Source organism: Temnothorax longispinosus, chromosome 7 (genome assembly GCF_030848805.1).
Source record: "Temnothorax longispinosus isolate EJ_2023e chromosome 7, Tlon_JGU_v1, whole genome shotgun sequence".
NCBI classification, from domain to species: Eukaryota; Metazoa; Arthropoda; class Insecta; order Hymenoptera; family Formicidae; genus Temnothorax; species Temnothorax longispinosus.
In genome coordinates this window covers 13,252,052-13,272,587 of record NC_092364.1, presented here as the reverse complement: position 1 = coordinate 13,272,587, position 20,536 = coordinate 13,252,052, and the positions used below count along the sequence as shown (strand labels likewise).

Here is a 20,536-nt window from a genome sequence, read left to right as displayed (position 1 = left end):
AATGTTGTTATAGTGATGTTAACGATATTTTAATAGAAATATACTCCAGTTACTACGTCACATAATAATTGGAGTGATATATTCATTAATATGATCATATTAGAATATTGCGTAAAAAATAAAGAAAAAGACATATTGCATGTTATACAAAATCTTATTATACTTACAAACATAGAGTCCATAAATGAATCGATTCGTTGTTCGACATTTTGCGGTGTGATAATCACCTTGTACCACGATTTTCAAATATTGTAATTCCGTTCATTGTACACACAGTATCACTAAATACTGTATAGCTCAATAATTTGTTCTAAAAGCGATAAAAGCATATTCGACTTCGTTGATCGCAAACCAGTTGCGTAGTACACTACGGTATTATACAAGAATTTTTATGCACTTTATCTTCTTCTTTAAATAGAATGTAGCAACCTACAGTAATATACAAACAGTAATATAAATAACAATCAATACACAACACTTTACATACTATGTTATATAAAAATATTATAACTCACTAAAAAGCTAATGTTAAATTTCTGGAACAAATTTAAATACTGATAGAATAACTTTAATAATAAATTTTCTTATATTTCTCTTTTCTTATATTTTTAAATATCGATTTTCTATATGGATTGAAATAAATTATGTTTTTTATTTTTATTATTTTTTGCCTCTTTCTAGAGGAAGCTTTGTTTTCGTAAACTATGTATATGAACTTGCGTATATAAAACTGGATAAACTATGTTCCATAATATATAAACTGAAATCGTCTACTTCTTGGCTATGTAGCTGAAGTTAACAATAAATATAATATAATATAAACTGAAATCCTTTAAGAAATCCTTACCTTGGCTTTATTTCCATTAAATTTTTTAATACATATTCTAAGACTTCGCCCTTTGCATGTTTTGTAACAGTGAGAAGAAAACTTTTCAGTTGGTATTTGTAAACCATAGAGTTCCGATTTATTGACCATTATGGTTAAGTATTTGCGCACGATACTATAATAGGAGATGCAGAGCAATATAGATATTCTAAAAGTTAATTATCTGACTGTATATTGTGGTTTTCTAGTTCGATCGAATGTATTTGTTTGACCATGTACAGAATACTTTCCACCAAATAGTATCATTATTCATTAAAGCATTACAAATATGTCCATATCTTCCATCCCGGCAAAAGTCTGCACAATACTGAAAAAAAAATAATAAAATGTAGAAAACTTGTATATTGTGGTTTTCTAGTTCGATCAAATGTATTATATCAAATTGTATGTATTATTAGAAATATACGAAAAAATGATTATAATATTATCCAAAATATAATACGTTTCATTATCATCCAAATGTCGCCATAATTTTAAAGTGGCAATATATGTTTGCACTCACGTCATCGAGAACACATGCCTATTTCGCAACTTCTTGCTTTAAGTGTTTAATAAAGTCATGAGGTCTCTCATCAGATTTTTCGGTATATGTTACCTCGAAAAAAAACAAAGTAGTAGTATTATACCTCGAAAAAACCTAAGTAACAAGTGGTGGACGTAATCTTTGTATCTCCAAAAATCTCGAAAAAACCTAAGCAGTATTATTTTTATTTCCAAAAAATTATTACTCAAGTGATACACATCACAAAATTACGTTACCTTATCAAAAAATGAGTCGCGCTTCAAGTGATCTATTATTACAATTACAAAAAAAAAAATGATATCTCTTTTTAAATTACAGCGCCAATTACAGAGAACATACACTGAGAAAAAAAATTTGTCAATCCCAAGAAATATTTAGTCCGATACGTTCAACTAACCATTTTAGTTAGTTAACTAAACATTAGTTGAATTAATTAATTCTTGATTAAAAAAACGAAATAAATTGTTGAAACAACTAATATTTAGTTAACTAATTAAAATGTTTAGTTGAACGTATCGAACTAAATATTTCTTGGGATTAACAATTTTTTTTCTCAGTGTATTTTTCGAGATACAAAGATTACGTCTACCACTTGTTACTTAGGTTTTTTCGAGGTATAATATTACTACTGCTTTTCTTCGATTAGAATAAAAAATTGAATCATGAAGAATTACACAGAGGTAACAGTACAAAATACAAATATTTTATTAAAATATTTAAACCCAACAAGGGAATACAAGGTATTTAAATACAAAGTTCATATATGTATTTTAAAAGATTTAATCGCATCCCAAAGAATTACAGAGGTAACAGTACAAAAAATAAAAATATTTTATTAAAATACATAAATTTTTCTTGTCAAAAAACTTGGCGCTGCTAGACCTCAAAATTAGGTCAACCTGGTGTGTATGTGCGAGCGAGTGGGTGTGGGCGATGTGTGTGTGTGTGTGTGTGTGTGTGTGTGTGACGGTGAATAATGCGGTTTATTACTAAGTATAGGATAAGTTAGGATAAGTTTAGATTTTTAAAGCGATTAGAATTAAGTATAGAATAAGTATAGAATAAGTAATATCTACATTTGTAAAAGGTCTCTCTCTCTCTCTCTTTCTCTCTCTCTCTAGCAGCGCCAAGTTTTTTGACAAGAAAAATTTATGTATTTTAATAAAATATTTTTATTTTTTGTACTGTTACCTCTGTAATTCTTTGGGATGCGATTAAATCTTTTAAAATACATATATGAACTTTGTATTTAAATACCTTGTATTCCCTTGTTGGGTTTAAATATTTTAATAAAATATTTGTATTTTGTACTGTTACCTCTGTGTAATTCTTCATGATTCAATTTTTTATTCTAATCGAAGAAAAGCAGTAGTAATATTATACCTCGAAAAAACCTAAGTAACAAGTGGTAGACGTAATCTTTGTATCTCGAAAAATACACTGAGAAAAAAAATTGTTAATCCCAAGAAATATTTAGTTCGATACGTTCAACTAAACATTTTAATTAGTTAACTAAATATTAGTTGTTTCAACAATTTATTTCGTTTTTTTAATCAAGAATTAATTAATTCAACTAATGTTTAGTTAACTAACTAAAATGGTTAGTTGAACGTATCGGACTAAATATTTCTTGGGATTGACAAATTTTTTTTCTCAGTGTATGTTCTCTGTAATTGGCGCTGTAATTTAAAAAGAGATATCATTTTTTTTTTTGTAATTGTAATAATAGATCACTTGAAGCGCGACTCATTTTTTGATAAGGTAACGTAATTTTGTGATGTGTATCACTTGAGTAATAATTTTTTGGAAATAAAAATAATACTGCTTAGGTTTTTTCGAGATTTTTGGAGATACAAAGATTACGTCCACCACTTGTTACTTAGGTTTTTTCGAGGTATAATACTACTACTTTGTTTTTTTTCGAGGTGAAGATACTACTGTTTAGGTTTTTTCAAGATTTTTGGAGATACAAAGATTACGTCCACCACTTGTTACTTAGGTTTTTTCGAGGTATAATACTACTACTTTGTTTTTTTTCGAGGTAAAGATACTACTGTTTAGGTTTTTTTCGAGATTTTTCAAGATACAAAGATTTCGTCTACCACTTGTTACTTATATTTTTTTAAGGTATAATACTACCACTGTTTTTTTTTTTTCGAGGTAACAACATATACACTACTATGCGTGTACTTGGCGCCTTTCTTTACCTTTTTTTTAAAAAAGGTAATTTTGTACTGATATCACGCCTTTTTGTAGTATTACGCATTGTATAAACAGTATGTACAGAGTGTTATTTCGAGGTATAATACTACCACTTTGTTTTTTTCGAGGTAACAACATAATACATATGTACTACTATGCGTGTACTTGGCGCATTTTTTTACCTTTTTTTTTAAAAAGGTAATTTTGTACGGATATCACGCCTTTTTGTAGTGTTACGCATCTTAATCTTAACAGAAAAAAATTACACCTTATAAAGAAATGTGTCTGAAGTTGTAAATATATATATATATACACTTTGCCGGACATTGCTTTTATGTAAAATATGCATGTATATTACGTTGCTTGTATAAATTATTTCTTACCAACTTTTTCCAAAAATAATATATAAATACCTTTAGCACCTGTAGGCCATCGTTTATTTTCTATAATTTTTCCATCATCAAATTCAATCCAAAATGTCCTTTCTCTACACATACTTGTATAATGAAGATATTGTCTCAGAGATATCGCAATATATCGACAATATAACCTTCACTCACAGATATGATGAGATTGTAAGCTATTTGCGAAATAGCTTATGAGCCACCCGAACAACGACGAAATACTATTAATAATAACAACAGAGAGAATTCTTCTCTGCTATTAATCCCACAATGTATTTGTCAACAAAGCGTAGGAACCGGTAACGCGTACGCGGAACGCAACAACCACGAATAATGTAATCAACGACGACGTGATAGGCGACGTGATCGACAGCAACGTGATCGATGGTGACATGATCGGCGGCGACGTTATCGGCGTGTATAGATAGAGCCTTTAGGGCTGCATTCAAAAACTATATTCGAGTGCACACCGCATCGCTTTATCTTGTTACTAAAAATTGAACAAGGACAGAACGACGCTGGTGTGTATTCGAATGACCTAGTTTACACCGATCTCTTGATACGCGTATCAAACCAATAATCAAACTAATTTACTAGTTATTTACTATTTAATACGCGTATCAAGTGATCAATATAAACTAGGCCAGAGTGAAGTTTCCGAATATAGTCTGAAAGGCTCTCTACCCTATAAGGGTATTCCACGCTTTTAAACACTTTACCCGCCATCGTCGCCGATTTCATTCCAGACTTTGTATAACAAACAGTGGCAAATACTGGCCGTATTGTCCTCTGAAAAGAGGCAGGAGCCAACGAAACCACCGTTTCATACTGATTGTGAGAGAAATCGCGAAAGTACAAATGGTAAGTACTGTCTTTTCAATATATATTTCACATAATTTCACATAATTACAATATATAAAAAATTTAATTCATATTATATGTATTTAATTTATAAAATTTCTTATACAATTTTATTATTTTACAGTTCGCAGACCAAGAGGCAGAGCCGCGGGGATACGACGCCAAGAAGAAAGGTTCATGGCCTTCTTATATAAATTGTCATCACCCAATTACCATTGGGGTAGACGAGGCAGAGGCAGACGTTGAGAGCAACAGGATTTAATCTTTGTCTCTATATAATCTCTATATAATGTCTCTGTATAATATCTATATATAATAATGTCTCTATATAATTAATAAAAAATTTGTATCTCTTATAATCTTTGTCTCTATATAATCTCTATATATAAAATGTCTCTATATAATCCATATATATATATATATATATATATATATATATATATATATATATATATATATATATATATATATATATATATATTATCAAATCCTCTTGATTCAAAACGATCTTGCTTACTTTTATTAATTTGTATGTAGCTGTTTTGAGACAAATTAGTTGTTTCGACGCTCTCAGGTTGTACAGGTAATTTATCCTCGAGAAAGTCGAATAGGGATATTTTTCCGCTGCTTGGTTTACTGTCCTCGGTTTTCTTTTCCCGTTTGCCACGCGACTCTCGTGGTTCCAATAATACCAGCTTTAAATGGCAATCCTTGACCTATATCTCCCAAAATTAAGTCACCATCTAATTCTCTTTCATCAACAGCTACGTCTAAAAATAAAATAATGTATTAATATGATATTATGGCTACGGTCAACGTGACACTACAAATGCTTCGAAGCATTCCTCTTCTCTTTTCTTTCAATGAAGAAAGAAGGAGAAGAAGAACGCTCCAGAGCATTTGTATCACGTTGACCGTAGCCTATATATCAAGATATATATATATATATCTTTCAGCAACGTGCACAACTTCATTTGAGGTTATAATTGGGTACAACATTCATCGCACGATACTTTTATAATTGCTAATCGGAAACGTACCTCGAGTTCAGCTCTTCTGCGATCAACGAAGTCGGGATCGAACGTGTCAGTCGTCACTTTCTGCCAAGCGTAGAGAACCTTCTTTTCCGGCAGCGATGGTAACACGATGGGTGCGTTCAGCCGATACTCCGCTAGCCTAGCAATCGTGAGCAGTCGCTCGTTTCCTCTCCTTTTAATCCATTGGGTCAAAGGAGAGGAAACGAGCGAAAACGAGCGACTGCTCACGATTGCTAGGCTAGCAGAGTATCGGCTGAACGCACCCAATGTAGGGATACGAAATCTCCAGATAAGCACGAAGCAATTCAATTCAGTATATCGCCGGCACGATTACGGTGTTACTGCCGTTTCGCGTACGCGCGTATGCGCGCGTTGTCGCACCTTACCTCGCGACGCGTAATAAAATAAAGAGTCACACGGTCGGTCTCGCTCCGCGCGTACTACCGTGTCTCTCGATCGATCGAGATAGGTTAACTGCAGTTAACTGATCAGATGATGAACTGACTGACAGGATACGAACGCACTATCTGCACTGCACTGCACTGCACTGCGATACTAACGCCGCTAGCCGCCAGTGTCGAAAAAGTGAAAGTGACGTTCTCTGTTTGTTAAGGCCTTCACACATAAAATCGCGTAAGAACGTAAAACGTAAGGGTAAGAAAATTGACCAATCCCAATCAAGTATTGCGCTGTTCGTAACTTCAGTAGGGGAAAATACTTGATTAGGATTGATCAATTTTCTTACTCTTACGTTTTACGCCCTTACGGCATTTTATGTGTGAAGGCCTTTACATGTATGTTATAAAGAGCGGTCGACGTAGACGACGACGACGTATCTTAATAAAAAATTTTCACATTTGGACTTTGCGTCGCAATATCTCCGCTCGTAGGGCACGTACACGTAGCAGAATATTATAAGAGAAACCCCCCCCTAATTGGACCCCAAGCTATCGATCAAGCCTACTTAGAACTTGATCCGTTCACTCGTTATCGAGAATCTCAACATCTCGAGTACTCGCAACCCGTCGCGTCGCGTAAAAGAGTCACATCACACGGTCTCGCTCCGCGTGTACTTGGCGCGAGACACTACCGTGTCTCTTGATTCTGCCGCTAGGGAATTTTTAAGTCGATTCTTATGAATCAAGCTTGAATTCGATGTCTAGGTGTCCCAGGTTGCCGATGACGAGGTTTACATAGTGCGCTTCATAGTTTTCGGTATCCAGGTGTATTAATACCTTGAATTCGATGTCCACGTGTTCCAGGTTGCTGATGTCGGGTTCCAGATAGTGCGCTCTATAGTTTTCGGTGTCCAGGTATAATAATACGTTGAATTCGATGTCTAGGTGTCCCACGTTTCCGATGACGAGGTCCACATAGTGCGCTCCGTAGTTTTCGGTGTCTACGTGTATTAATACCTCGAATTCGATATCTATGTGTCCTACATTCAGATTTAAAGTTATTAATACACCTAGACACCAAAAACTACAAAGCGCACTATGTGGACCTCGTCATCAACAACCTGAGACACCTAGACATCAATTTCAAGATATTAATGCACGTAGACACCGACACCGGAGCGCACTATGTGGATCTCGTCATCGGCAACCTGGGACACTTAGACATCGAATTCAACGTACGATTACACCTGGACACCGAAAACTATGAAGCGCACTATCTGGATATTGTCATCGGCAACCTGGGACACGTGGACATCGAATTCAAGGTATTAATACACGTAGACACCGAAAACTACGGAGCGCACTATGTGGACCTCGTCATCGGCAACCTGGGACACCTAGACATCGAATTCAACGTACGATTACACCTGGACACCGAAAACTATGAAGCGCACTATCTGGATCCCGTCATCGGCAACCTGGGACACGTGGACATCGAATTCAAAGTATTAATACACGTAGACACCGAAAACTACGGAGCGCACTATGTGGACCTTGTCATTGGCAACCTGGGACATCTAGACATCGAATTCAACGTACGATTACACCTGGACACCGAAAGCTATGAAGCGCACTATCTGAATTCCGTCATCGGCAACCTGGGACACGTGGACATCGAATTCAAGATATTAATACACGTAGACACCGAAAACACGGAGCGCACTATGTGGACCTCGTCATCGGCAACCTGGGACACCTAGACATTGAATTCAACGTACGATTACACATGGACACCGAAAACTATGAAGCGCACTATCTGGATCCCGTCATCGGCAACCTGGGACACGTGGACATCGAATTCAAGGTATTAATACACGTAAACACCGAAAACTACAGAGCGCACTATGTGGACCTTGTCATCGGCAACCTGGGACACCTAGACATCGAATTCAACGTAAGATTACACCTGGACACCGAAAACTATGAAGCGCACTATCTGGATCCCGTCATCGGCAACCTGGGACACGTGGACATCGAATTCAAGATATTAATACACGTAGACACCAAAAACTACGGAGCGCACTATGTGGACCTCGTCATCGGCAATCTGGGACACCTAGACATCGAATTCAACGTACGATTACACATGGACACCGAAAACTATGAAGCGCACTATCTGGATCCCGTCATCGGCAACCTGGGACACGTGGACATCGAATTCAAGGTATTAATACACGTAGACACCGAAAACTACGGAGCGCACTATGTGGACCTCGTCATCGGCAACCTAGGACACGTAGACATCGAATTCAACGTACGATTACACCTGGACACCGAAAACTATGAAGCGCACTATCTGGACCTCGTCATCGACAACCTGGGATACCTAGACATCGAATTCAAGCTTGATTCATAAGAATCGACTTAAAAATTTCCTAGCGGCACTTTCTGCCAAGCGTAGAGAACCTTCTTTTCCGTTGACTTCATATATATTATATCAAGCTTGATTCATAAGAATCGACTTAAAAATTCCCTAGCGGCACTTTCTGCCAAGCGTAGAGAACCTTCTTTTCCGTTGACTCAATATATATTATTTATATATTACCTAATTTACCTAAATAGAAATCTTCCTCCTGACCGATAAGTCTATCGACCTAATTTCGAAATACGCGCGCGATATCGAAACTGGCGATACCTGCGCCGCCAGCGTCGAAAAAGTGAAAGTGACGTTTCTGATTATGACGTCATCATACAAGATCGGCGTTAGGAGGAGGAGTATCTTAAAAATAAATTTTCCCATTTGGACTTTGCGTCGCAATATCTCCGCTCGTAGGGCACGTAGCGAAATATTATGAGAGAAACCCCCCCCTAATTGGACCCCAAGCTATCGATCAAGCCTACTTAGAACTTGATCCGTTCACTCGTTATCGAGATCTCAACATCTCGGGTACTCGCAACCCGTCGCGTCGCGTAAAAGAGTCACGGTCGGTCTCGCTCCGCGTGTACTTGGCGCGAGACACTACCGTGTCTCTTGATATCGCATTTGTACCTAGAAATAATTAATTATATTATAATCACAGGCCCACAAAAGAAAATTATGATCAAGTAACTCTAATCAGAGTAGGTGTCTCTTATAGATTTTCGGTCACGAAAAACAATGCCGCTGTTCAGATTCCATTACGTCAGGTTTTAGTTATTTTAAATTTTAAGATGAGAAATCAGCGATTTTTTGAGAAAAGATGTATAATAAATTACTAACTGTCAATTAATAAAAATAGACGAATGTTTGATTTACACATTGATTCCTTATTAACAAAAGATAATAAATTGTCTCACAAATAGCAAAAATGTTTGTTTGTTAAGGATATAGTGCGTAAAAAAGCAGGCACATTTTTCACGTTTGACAAGATTAGTGAGAACGAATAGTCGGATTTTAATGTTTATTAGATACCGTTCTTTTCGTAATAAAATCTCCTAGTAATTTTTATTAAAAATGTATAATAAAGGTACAATTAAAAAAAAAAAAAGTTCTTTTTAATTTTTGTTTTAATAAGTTACATTACAATTTTGCAGATTTGAATAACAAATTCTACTTAATTTCTGCAGTTAATCTGATATTATATTTTGTTGAAAAAATCTGTTATATTTTTGTGAACATTTTATCGACAAATTTGTAGCAGACACTTTCAAAATCTATTCTTGACAAATATGGCTATCTAAATTCTTTTCTCATTCTTCTATGTAAATTATTTTCAAGAATTTATAGACAATTGTATAAATACATTTGTAAAGTTGTACCTTTAATGTAAACGGGAAAGGGGTAATTGTAAATTAATTTCAGTAGGGCTGGCTTCCGATATAAGAGGCTTCATAATGGATAAGTATCCAAACGAAGAGATTCTTGTTGGATCTGGACTACGAATAGATCCTATATCCGGAATTCTGGAAAAATCTAAAAATGAAAGTTTTGACAATTATTTTGATGGATGGATATTAAGCGCAGAAGGTATTTGGATTGTAAATTCCAAATGAAAGAAGAAGCCTCTAGTTTTACAAAGATTTTTTTAATTACTTAATAACCAATTATTTTCTACAATATTATCGCAAGCACAAAATTGCCTTTTCTTTAATATTAATCCTTAACAATTTTTTGCTAGATAAGTAAAACATAACTGAGACTAACAACATTGAAATTATTGCTTTTATTGTTTCTTTATATTATTCTAAATGCGAATAACTGTGTGTGAGAAAGTATTTTTTTGTACTATATATATATGTAAACGTTTTAACATTTTGAAGAAGTCGAACAATAAGCGTTCAAGTTTTTATAGCATACATAAACGCTTGTAATTTTTCAAGGAATAGTTTTGGGAATAAACGTTTTATAGATAAAAGAATTTCTTATTTTCCAGTTTATTTTTTAGAAAGAAATAAGTGGAAATTAATCTTTTAGATAGAATTAAAGGATCTTACAATCTATGAAATTTAGAACTAAAACGATAAAAAGTGAGAATTTAAATTTAATTATTCATTCATCATTTCATCATTTCAAAGTTATATTACAACATCACTTTATTCATGTTATCATGATTATTTATTGTTCTGCATGGCGTGTTAAGCGTGGGTCACCCTATATAATCTATGATGAAAAATTAGATCCTGTTATACGCAAAATAGATTTGGCGCGATTAATAGGACGTGCAAGTAGCCCATCAATGCTTTGATTATTTGATCAGTTCTTCCTCGTTGTCTCACTTGTGGTTGAAAGAGGGAATTCTTACGTTATATGCAGCAGATGCCATCAACAAGGTAAATTTCTTAAGTTTTGATACTGTTTTATTTACATAATTGTTTTTATTGTTACTGCTTAACATTATATAACAGCCCAGGTAGCAAAACACAAGTCATTTTGACGTCAAATACTAGTCATGTTTGTACAAATGACGTCAAATGACCAAAAAGCGACTATGTCTTTAAAAATGACATTATACTGACGTTATTCCATAACGTCATTATAACGTCTATTTTTAGTCATTTTTGGTCTATGACATCGGCGACTAATAATGGACGTTTATAAGACGTCATTTCTTAGACCATCTAAAGACGTCATTTTAAAGACGTCTTAAAGTCGTCCAAATAAGGTCTTTTTGTAATATAACTATTTTTACTTCTTAATATTGTATAATAAAGTAATAATAAATAAAAGCCACAAATTAACTACAATATGTTTGTTTCGCAACTTTATGATTGAAGTGGCGAATTTATGGTATAAGTGGATGTAGTTGCGTGTGATTATAGTTTTATGATAACTATTTCATGCAGTGTTATAGCTATCAAGAAGATTATCATTACAAGATTTTTGAACACTTTAAAGATGTACCTGTTATAGACAAGTACATGCAGTTAATAAGAAAGCATCAAGGTGAGAAGATCGTCACTGTCCACTGGATCATCGAAGTCAAGCGACTCGGGCGCGGTACTGAGGATAGGTGACCGCCTTGAGAGCGGCTATACGCACATGGCATGTAACGAAACAGTTAAAAAAGCTTTTTTTTCTTAGTTAAAAGAAAAAAAACATTTTTTTATAAACGTTTATCAAGTAGACATTTTAAAATTTTAATTTCATAAAAAACATTTCTGGAAACCGGTATGTTGTACAATGGACCTATTTTTGCCGTCAATAAGACGTCAGAAATGACGTCAAAATAACGTATCCGCGATGACGTCAATTGTCTGTGACATTAGACTGTCATTTTAACGTCATTATGCCGCCAGTTAGTGACGTCAGGAATGGTTAGTAAAGGACCAAAATTTGACGTCAAAATGACTTGTGTTTGCTACCTGGGTACATACATATGTCTAATTAATAGAATTTTATTTTATTTTTCTGCGACTATATTGCAATTCCACGCAAATTTTAACAAGTAAATCTTGGAAAACATTAGATGCCGATTTTTCTCAAAATTTTTACAGTTGTTTCTCATGTCAAAGTATGAAAAAGTCTGTCATTACTTTTAGCTGAAATTGAGTTTTTTTTATTGTTTTAAAATTTTTTTAATTTTACACAAGTACGAGACTTTACACGTATTTAAAACAATATTTTTTTAAAAATAATTTAAATGTATCCGAATTTTTGTAACCTGGCACATATATAGACTACTAAAAATAATAGTTTAACTGTTTATTTCCTTTCTGTACTTCTATACAAGTGATTTTGTAAAGAAACTTAAAGAAAAAAAATATATATGAAGTGCAGGAAAATTGGATACCACAATCGTAACGAGATAAGGGAAAATTAGAGGAGTTTCATTAAAGTGCGTTTACGTTAGGTATAGTAACGTCGCCTACAAGTGTGGTTTATAAGAGTTAATTGAAAATAATATCTTACCATTTTATAATTAACTGAATGATCGGCATCAGATGCAATTAACTTTCAGTCCGGTTTTCGTGTCGACGAAAACTAATGTAGCCTCGACCTTATTTCCGCTTGTGTTGACGAGCCGAAGTAAGATGAGCGACGTTCCGATGCCGAGCGACCTTATATTTACTCAAGTATTTACTACACAAAAGAGGAACAACACACACGATACGAGAAGAACAATATACACGATGCAAGAAAATACAGATATTAATAAGAATATTGTATTACATAACAGTATACTGTTATAACAATTTAAAAAACATTTAAAAAAGATTTTATAACTTTCATTATTATACAACGTTATGTAATACAATATTCTTAATAACACATTGCAATGCCGCGTATAAGTCACTGATGCTAGGTACTTTCCGTTCAACTCGTTTCATGTCCTGGCTATGAGAAGTGACATAATCATAAAATATTTTCTAATATCATGTGTAAATATGTAACGTGTTGCAATTATTTTTTTTAATTTGACATATTAAATCATCATTACAAACTTAAATTTCTTACCGTGTAAAGACTATCGATTAATTATAAAATAATAATTGATTGAATAATTATTAATAAATGTTTATATAAAATGTCAACTTTATTAAATAATTTTACTAATAAAAGAAATAATCAATCGCTCTGCAGTAATAGCAGACAAGTTATAGCATGGGTATAACTTAATCGTTTATTTCGATTTTCAATATTTATTTTATACTCTTTTTTGTACTGTTCGTGTAAATAAATTGTTTTTACATTAATTTAATATTCCTCTTTCTTGAGCTGATTTGGCTATCTAACGCGCATAATTTTACTAATGTTAATTTTATTAAATAAATATATTTAATCAAAATATTTCTGTTTTGTTCCGCATTGCATTTCGTGTAGCTTAATTTAAAAAAAGGAAACTGTTGATCTCGATAATTTTAAAGAGTATAATATTGACGAAACATAAATATATTTGTCATGGTTGTTCTTTGAAATCATGTTTTAAATTTAAATACTGTTCAAATCGAGACACATATAAAATTATGTTGGGATTAACAGCAATTCTTCCATAGCAATTACCTATCGCTGAATTTACGTCTCCCGTTTCCGTTTCGATTTCTTCGAATGAGTGAATCGCGCGGGAAGACGCTTCAATGAATAGCTTGAACGTGCGGGAATTAATAATTAATTAAAATGATTGAAGAGAACAATCGCGCGTGCGTTTGACGTACGCACTTTGCTTTATTGTCGCGATCGCAGGGAGCGAGCTTGCTTCGAAATGCGTGTGAATATCGAAAGTGCGAGCAAGCTGAAATGTGCATCCACGAATAAAATTCCGTTTTTTCGTTCAAAAACAGACACGTAATTCGCTCGTTTACGTAATTCGTGACGTTTACAAATGTTCCAAATTTATTTATGTGTTTTTTTTTATTCCTCCTAACCTTTACTTTATAGAAAATCAATATTAAATTGTAAATTGCAACATTAAATCAATATGTATTGTTTGTAAAAATTTCGTCGCGATCGTTCTTGCAGCGTGGTGATCGCCCATACCATAAAAGACGATAAATTTAAGATATTTAAAAATTATAAAACATTCTCTGTTGTTGTTCCCCAAATATTATTCGTTTTGTTTACAAATTTTTCCATAAAGGCCTATTGTCTCGTATTTGAATTTTTAAATTGATAGGAGAGATATATATTTTTTATTAGAAATAACTCTGCCGATAAAACATCATTTTGGTACGCGTCCGTGCTACATCTGCAAATGTATATATGTATATACAATTATACATATGTACATATATATGTATAACAAAATGATGTTTTATCGGCAGTGTCGGAAAATGAACGTGGCTACGTAGTACCAATTTCGAAAATAAATGTACTAGCGGTAGTGTACAGAGGCTTTCGACAGTTTCGACGCCCGACGCCGACGGTCTCACGAAAATGGCCGGGATGGTTAGGCTTCTCTTTGGCTCGAGGATCTTTGATCGCACTTCGTGTCGGTAAATAGGTCGTCGATGTTCGCGCGCTTTACCAATTCAATTATGAAATTATAAACTTGGAAAATCTTTTTGTTTATTAAGGGGATCCTAAAGCCGTCTGTAATACCGGCTTTTTTTCTTAGCACTAATCTTTTAATTGACTTTATAGAAATGCAAAATTCTTGTCTAGAATTAAAGTACGCATCAAAATCTAGGTCATGGTGGTCAAATTTATATCAAAAACGAAAAAAAATTAATATTTTTGTTAATTTTTGGTATACGTGACGACAATATTTGCTTTGTACAAAAATTCCACGATAAATATCCACAAAATTAGACCGGCATGACCTAGGGACAACATTTAAGAACAATATCGTGCAATTAGATCTAAGATTGAAAACCTAGAAAAAAAGATTACTTTATACCTGCTTTATATAACTTTTATATGTGCAAAAGCACATTCAGGTTGACAGGATAAGCAATATTGCGTGTGGCAAGAGATGGCGCAGTAATCGAACAAAGACAGATGCCTCTCGTTAGACAAGGACAGATATAGATATATGACAAGAAAACAGAATTAGAAATGTTGACATTACCGACGTCGAGGAAGTTCAGCCTTCACTTTAGGATCCCCTTAAAAGCTGGAGATAAAAGCTCTATAAATTTTTAAACCGTATTGTACTAATAATACTAATAAATGCTTAAATCGCGCGTATTGTATCACGACGAATTTTGTAATATAAATAGAAAAGTTCTTATTATGTATTCGCCTATTGCAGCAATGTATTTTCATGTATATGCATATATGTACAAAATACATAAATTAACATCTATAAATGTTAAAAAATTATCTTATTTTTTAAGAGTTATATATATAATTGGATGAATATAAAATAAATAGAGAAGAAATATATTTCCAGTTTTTTGTTATCACAAAAAAATTTAAATATTCTATTTCGGTATTTTAATTAAAGCAGTTTTCTTTTCACGTGCGTTCCAAATCTTCCATTAAAGAAGTGAGAAACGTGTCGCCATTGATTAACCTAGTAGTTCCCACGACGAACTCGACATTTACTAAAAGAAAATTTGTATTATGTTTGCGTCATATTTATATTCCATAAATCTTTACTTATTGATTTGTGCAGACAATTAAGTACTTCGTAATCTATTACGACACTTACAATCTTTTTGTTGCGATAGAAACCGGAGAGCAGATATCTCGGCGAAAGTGCATCCTCCGATACACTAGTATTAATTTGGTGGTTCCGAACTAGAATCTTCGCTGGTAATAGAATTTCCTGAAATAAATATTTATTTTTTGTTGAAAATAAAATAAATTTTAAACAAGCTATAAATAAACCAAGATTTAGTCTTAACTTACGTCATACTGATGAGGATACATTGTACGGGACGCTGCTTATGGTAGGTCCTGGTAATAATCCCATCACGTCGTTCAATCCTTGCCATCCGTTTAGTTGTACCAGTTGCTCCGCTAGTCTCACGCTCAGCGGTGCATATATGGAATGTACGTAACTGATATCTTTCGGTGCTATTTCACTCTCGTCCTCGACAGTGAGCCTCAATGCTTTTCTTAAAACTGCGTATTGTCGCACTGACTGCTGTTGCTTCAATAATCCAGCCTTTTCCAGATTTAATATAGTTGGCAAATGTTGGAATCCATAAGTGTGAATTATTTCTCTCTTATAGTAATCTAGCAGTTTTGGTTTTAGACCGGAGTTTGTCAACGATTGTATGCAAAGGAGACGTAGAACTTTGAGTAACGGTTGTTGCTGCGCTATCATATCTTCGATGTACGCATTTGGCTTGTCCGTGTCGCTACAGTTTAACAGTTCTTGCTCAACTTGCAACGATTCCAAGAAGTTGCTCGAGTCGGTTACCTCTTTTATCATCTCGGCGATTGTGGTGTCTAGTTAAAGAAAAATTACGATAAATTATTAAAACAAGACCAAAAAGAATAAATATCGCGAAAGAATCGGAACATGAATCCGTATACATGTATTTATTACTTACGTCTTGCTAAAGATTGCTTTGTTGCTAGCATATGTGGTAATCTCGCAACAAACTGTTTAATTTCTTGCACGCTCTTGTCTCCGTGTCTCTCGTCAAACTGTGATGAAATTACTTTAGCTTTCTTACTAAGAACTGGGCCAACACCATTGAAATTTTTATCTCTGCAAGGGTAAAATGTCGTAAAAAATTGTCAGAAAGAATTTTACGTAGTTACGTACCTGATCTCAGCAAAAAGTTCTTCTCCTGAATTTAATATGATTTGTTCCTTATCGTTTAGAGACATTGATGTGGGAGAATCGTCAGAATCGTGGAATTTTCTTGCAGGTAATTGCACAGTATCTAAAATAAAAAAGATACTTCTGTCACTACGCCACGTATCGTATACACATTAAAAGTATATGTTATAAAATTGCAATTTTAAAATATAGAAAATATATAAGAACGATACTTACTGTACTTTATTCCGTATATTTCATCGATTAACCCTTCATATGTCAACTGCGTAACTAGAGGCGAGAGTAAATCCAGATCGATCCAGTAATAATAAGTGTTCAATGGCAACGGAGCCCGAGACCGGGAGTGATTTGTTATCTTCCTCTTCTCTATTTAGCCTTTCCAGCAATTCCCAAACCTTGCTGGCAGCTGGTCCCCTTCCCATGACTTTCGAGATTTTCCCGTACAATTTTTGCAAGCCTTGTATGGCCTGCGCGATTTGATACAGGCAAGTGGGATCATTTTCCAAGTGGAACTCCTTGAAGGATCCGCTCAGTTCCATCGATAGCAGATCGTTGTCAAACGGAAAGAGATCACATAAGGATGTTTGGGTTGTACAATACCAGCAAAAAGTGATTAAAATTTGAAAACTGCAGATTTCTTAGGTTTATATCGTTTGAAATATAAAATAAATAAATTTATATTACATAAGAAGTTCAACTATCGTAAAATAACATGATTTTTAACGTCTTCAAGAAAGGGAATATTTATAATTAATATTTTTCGTAATCAACGACAGAAACTTTTGGTCTTGAAAATGCCCTGAAATCAACTGCAAAAAACAAAAAAACGAATAATTTATAAGACGATTTTCGGTTACTATAGGTATCGAATAATTTAAATATATATTTAATATAAACGTAATAAGTTATATATATTTAATTAATAATTTTAAAACAAAATGTAAACCTAAAATATACCATTTAATGCCAGCTTTAAATATGACAACATTGCATTATTTTCTACGTTGGCATTACTGCCTGTCACCTTTCAAACGCGGAATCAAAATGCCGAAAAATGTTGAATATCGTAAAAAATTTCGATAAAATTTCGATATTGACTCGAAGTGTTTACACTTTCAATACATCGATCTGTACTGCCTCACTGCGATGTTGCCAAGTCTCATAGACTAAAATGGGTTATGCAGCGTACTGACCACATTTTGCTACAGTTTTAGGTAAATAACTTTTAAACGAGTAAGTGGATCCAAATGAACTTTTGTACGAATATTTATCATAGTTTCATTAGCATATGTACAAAATTTGATTTAATTTGTAATGCTACTTCCTCATCAAATTATAAGAATAAGAAGAAATTTCATACGTCAACAAACTTTTGATTAAAATATCTCAGAAACTAAAGCCGTAATAAAAAATCTAACGACATTTTTTAAATATAATGTCGATACAAGCTTTCGATTGCGACTAGTCCGAATAAGATTGGTGAAGCCAATCCCAAGATATGATAAAAATTAATGCAAACAAAAAAATAAATAACTTTTAAACCAGTAAGAGAATTGTGCTGAAATTTTACACAGATACTTAGACGTAATAATAGAACAATCTATTAAATTTTTAGATTTTTGGTAATGCTTTGAGATGTCACCCATACATTTTAAATTCTTCTATCAGCGTGAAGCTGCCAAAGACACCGCGATTCTGGAGCTTCTTTTGACAAAGTAGACTCTTGCGTGGCACAAAGAACAAGTGAAACTCTTTACGCCTCTTGCCCTCTTCTCTGTAAACACATGAATAAATATATTTTTAAATATTTTTAAAAATATACAATTTATGTTAGGATTATAATAAAATTTAAAAGTAGCAGTATCGTTTCATATCCGTATCAATACGCAATTTTGACTTTATTATTTGCACATGACTTTCTGTTGGATCCCTTTGTTAATATCACTGAATATATGGCTTATCTACAATAGCCACAGACAAAAGTATGCAGTAAGACGTAAGCAGTAAGCTATTAACTAATGAGATTTTTTTTTCAATTCAAGAATAATCAACTGTAGTTGGTCAATAGCTTACTGCTTATGCCTTACTCAGTCTTACTGCATACTCTTACGGCTATTGTAGACAGCTATTGTAGACAGGCGAGAGCCATTAGATACATTAAAATCACATATGTATCTGGTGACATATTCGCTGTATACCTACCCATGAACATTCTCGGCAATCAGATCCATGAGCTCTAACTGCGGCCTCGAGATGAATATGACATTAGTAATGTTAAGGTTATTCTACATAGAAGTCGTAGTCGTGAATTGTAAGAAATTGACCAATCACATATGAAGTTGAGGAGAATATTCAATCTGTGATTGGTCAATTTCTTACAACTCACGACTACGACTTCTATGTAGAATAACCTTTATGGCCAGCTTAAAGGCCATTGCACGTAACAAAGTTTAGTTATAATCGTAAGGCCGTAAGAAAATAGACCAATCACACTCGATTATTCTTCAAGCGCGAGGAGAATAATCGACTGTGATTGGTCTATTTCCTTACAGCCTTACGATTATAACTAAAACTTTGTTACGTGCAATGGCCTTAAGAAAATAGACCAATCAATTTTCTTATGCTTACGCAGCGTTGTGCAGAAGTGTGTGCTCCCCGCTTTAATTCTCATACACAACGGTCGCGACGACGCACGTCGAGAAAAGCTGATGCAACAGCCAATCGGCTCTCGTCACGTGCCACTGTTGCCGGAGGGAGGAAAACGACAAGATCTCGAAGGTTGCGAATGTTCTAAAGGTGCCAATTCATGGGACGCTGAAAAACAGCGTTGAGCGACGTCACGTGACATCACTATGATGCCAGCGTCAAGAAAGAGAAGTTGGATTCTTCCAACTTCAAGCGTCAAAGCCAAAGCAGCGCGAAGACGCCGAAATTTTGACGCTGTTTTCCTTTTCATGAATTTCAATTGACGCCGGCGTCAATTGTGGTCATGCGACCTTCTTGCCGCTGAAAATGAGCGTCGAGCGTCAGCATGAAAAGGCACCTTATGGCTCCTGCACACAGGACGCGGCAGCGCGGCAATGCGGCAACGCGGCACCGCGGTAACCAATTACCGTCTTGCCTTTCCGTTCTACTTTTGAAAGTAGTACGGAAAGGCAGATGGTGATTGGTTACCGCGGTGCCGCGTTGCCGCAATGCCGCGCTGCCGCGTCCTGTGTGCAGGAGCCATTAATCGTTCGTCGTGCGTCGCCACCCACGTTGTATACTTTTCCATGCGACTCTCACTAAGGCTCTATAAATGTGAGTATTCTCGATCCGCCATTTTTGAACCAATCATATGTGAAAACATAACCTTTTCGTAAACGTCAATACGCTTTTCGGTCTCGCGATTAATGTAAAAATTTAGCTGAAATATCGCGTCTATTACTGCAATTAATTGCAACGCAGCCAGTCATTTTGGAAGCTGAGAATACGAGACCGAAAAGCGTATTGACGTTTACGAAAAGGTTATGTTTTCACATGTGTTTGATTCAAAAATGGCGGATCGAGAATACCTACTTTTTTAGAGCT

General features: G+C 34.4%; 1 long non-coding RNA gene and 1 pseudogene across 1 annotated transcript; both read right to left on the bottom strand.

Moving 5' to 3' along the window:
• Positions 1–189: 189 nt before the first annotated feature.
• Positions 190–1,495, bottom strand: LOC139816454 (uncharacterized). The gene is made up of 3 exons (XR_011733011.1): positions 1,389–1,495; positions 848–1,193; positions 190–429 (listed from the first exon to the last, which is right to left on the bottom strand). It is a non-coding gene; the product is annotated as an uncharacterized lncRNA (long non-coding RNA).
• Positions 1,496–15,327: 13,832 nt separating this feature from the next.
• LOC139816991 (vacuolar protein sorting-associated protein 33A-like) overlaps positions 15,328–20,536 on the bottom strand; it is a 5,998-nt pseudogene continuing 789 nt past the window's right edge.